We start from the raw sequence: 3,516 nt of genomic DNA on the forward strand, positions 1-3,516 counted from the left end.
AATTTGGACCTTGAATACTCAGAGGATATACAAGTTTAATTTAAAAAATGTCCACTTCAATAAACGTATAGTAGAAGATTTAGAGTAATTTGAAGATCTTCTGCACATTTTGCAACTTAAATTCGGAATTTGGGGCATGAAAGGCTAGAAAAACTTTTTACAAAAAATTGTACTGAATGTGCACCGGTATGTCAACCGTATATAACGGAAAATTTTTTGGAGGCATTTCAATTTAGGCTTTTTTATTATCGGGGGTAAATATCTTCTAGTTAACAAAATTGTCGCATTGGACCACGTTTTCAAATTAACATACCAAAGCGGTCAGAACAAAAAACATTTTTTGAAAAGATACTTCACGTTTGACTACTTAATTTCAGTACATTATTTAGAAACTCCTTGGCGTTAACATCAAATCAATGGAACAATATTCAGTACAATTTTTCAAACTCAGAACTTTGTCTCAAATTTTAGAGTGATCTTCATAACAAATATTTTTCCATTTCGTATTTTTTGTACAAATAGCGTATTTCCAAATTATATAATCCCAGCTTTGTTCCTACACCAACACCAAATTTAGTACCTTAACTGTTTACACAATACCAAAATGGTTTTGGTACCAACCAACATATTACCCAACTTTTCGTACACATTGGTAAACGTTTCAAAAATTACTTCCTTATATTCAACATATATCCTAACTCCAATTCACTTTTCCAGCTTTACCAGTTCCCTTGAAACCCATTTGAGGACTATTTAGTACTTTTTGTATAAATAAGTACGAATTTTCAAAACCTCCTCCCTACCTCCACTCTAAACACGAATTGCTAATCTAATACCGAATTTCAAAATTGCAGTTCTACCCTTTACAAAATCACAAATTGTACAACATTCTATACCATATAGCAAATACCAAAAGGAACCAAATTTTGTACCATTTAGCACTTTTCGTACACGATTTTCAAAAATGTACTTTCATACCTCAGCTCTATCCGTTCACCTAACCCCAAATTATAGCCAATGTAGTTCCCTTTAGCACTTTTCCATACGTACGAATTTCCAAAACTACCTCAATCCTACACTCCAACAGTAACCTGTTCACGCAAATACAAATTGTAGCGAATTTCGTACCATTTAGTACTACTTCGTGCACATTAGTACGATTTTCCAAACCTACGTCCATATCTCAGTTCTATATTCCAACAGTAATCTTAATTCCAAATTTCAGGATTCCAGCTCTTTAAATCCAAATCATACTAATCCCACTACCATTTAAAACTTTTCGACCTTTGGTACATTTTTCTTACTCTTCATCTGTGAGCCACATTCCAAATTTTAGGATTCCGGCCCTATTCATTAACCAATATCCAAATTGTACTATATTTAGTACTATTTAGTACTTTTCGTATACTTTTAATTCGAATTTCCAAAAAACTTTCTTTTTTACTCTTCATCAGTGATCTTCATTCCAAATTTCAGGATTTCAGGTCTATTCGTTCACCCAAACCCAAATTTTACTAAATTTAGTACCATTTATTACTTTTCGTACACTTATAGTTCGAATTCCAAAAATCTTTCTTTGTTACTCTCCACCAGTGACCTTAATTCCAAATTTCAGGATTCCAGCTCTATCCGTTCAATCAAATCCAAATTGTACTACATTTAGTACCATTTAGTACTTTTCGTACCCTTATAGTTCGAATTTACAAAAAACTTTCATTGTTATACCAAAATTTATTTGCTATACCAAATTTAGTACCATTTAGTACTTTTCATACACATAAGTACGAATTTCTAAAACTTCACCAATCCTACACTCCAGCAGTAATCTGAAATCCAAATTTCAGGATTCCAGATGTATCCGTTCAACAATATCCCTAGTGTACCAAATTTATTACCATTTAGTACTTTTCGTACACATAAATACGAATTTCCAAAACCAACCTCATGTCTCAATCTTACACTCCAACAGTAATCTTAATTATAAATATCAGGTTTTGCAGCTCTATCCGTTCACAAAATTGAAAATTGTACTAAATTTAGTACTTTTCGCACACATAAGTATGAATTTCCAAAATCACCCTCATGTCTCAATCCTAAACTTCAACAGTAATCTTAATTCCAAATTTCAGGTTTCCACCTCTATACGTTAACCCAAATCCAAATTGTACTAAATTTAGTACCATTTAGTAATTTTCGTACACATATGAACGATTTTCCAAAACCACCCTCATGTGTCAATCCTACACTTCAATAGTAATCTTTATTCCAAATTTCAGGATTCCAGCTCTATCTGTTCACCCAAACCGAAATTGTACCAAATTTAGTACCATTTAGTGCTTCTCGTACCCATAAGTGCGAATGTTCAAAACTACCCATATATCTCATTTCTAAACTTCAACAGGAATCTTAATCCCAAATTTCAGGTTTCCAGCTCTATCCGTTCACCCAAATATAAGTTGTACTAAATTTAGTATCATTTAGTACTTTTCGTACACATTAGTACGATTTTCCTAAACTATTAAATTACATCAACACCATTTCCCAACCTTGATTTCCATACCAAATTCCATGATTCTAGCTATATCCGTTCAAAATATACAATTGGTACTAAATTTTGTAAATTTTAGTACTTTTCGTACACTTATAGTTCGAATTTCCAAAAACCCTTTGATACAGCTTTCTAACTCACCATCAGTGACCCTCATTCCAAATTTCAGAATTCTAGCTCTTACCGTTTGCCTAATACAAAGGGTACCATATTTAGTACCTTTTGGTACTTTTCGTACCCTTCCAGTTCGAATTTCGAATAATCCAGCCTTATCTCACCCCTACACAACAACAGCAACCCACACTAAAAATTTCAAGTTTCTAGCTTCAGCCGTTTCGTCTGGGCGTTGATGAATCAGTCAGTCAGTCAGTGAATACCTCACCTCAATGCTCTTTAATATATATAGATAAAATCATATGTCTGTGGTTTTATCAGAAATGGGCATTTTAAGTTGTTGGTGCGACTTGATGCACTTCTTGAAAGCATTCCGTTTTTGGAAAAAAATTTCCATTGTGATAATTCCAAGCAAATCAAGCTATCTCTGCGTAAGAATATATTGGTGTATAATCAATATTTTTAAATTAATTTTCAGTTTCAATAAAGTTCAGAAAAATAAAGTATTGAAAAACGAAGTAATGAAAAACCTAATAAACAAAATTAAATTTAGCAGATATTAAAAATGTTATTTTTGTTCTCCTGAAAATTTCCAACTCATTTTGCCGTTACCGACAAAATGGAGGAATTTCTCATTCCAAGAATATCCCAAACACTTTGCAAAATATAACTAGTTATTCTAGTGGTCATAGAATAACTAGTAATTCAGTGCGACATGCCCTTGTTAAAATAATGGGTAAGTAGGGGGTTTTGTAAGTAGTTTCGGCTGCCAAAAATCCCTTACAAAACCCATTATTTTGGGAGGATTTTTTTTTGCTGGAATACGTCACTTTAGGAGTTTTTGATTAAAAAAC

This window comes from Musca autumnalis, unplaced genomic scaffold (genome assembly GCF_047663935.1).
Source record: "Musca autumnalis isolate F117 unplaced genomic scaffold, ASM4766393v1 scaffold_3, whole genome shotgun sequence".
NCBI lineage: Eukaryota > Metazoa > Arthropoda > Insecta > Diptera > Muscidae > Musca > Musca autumnalis.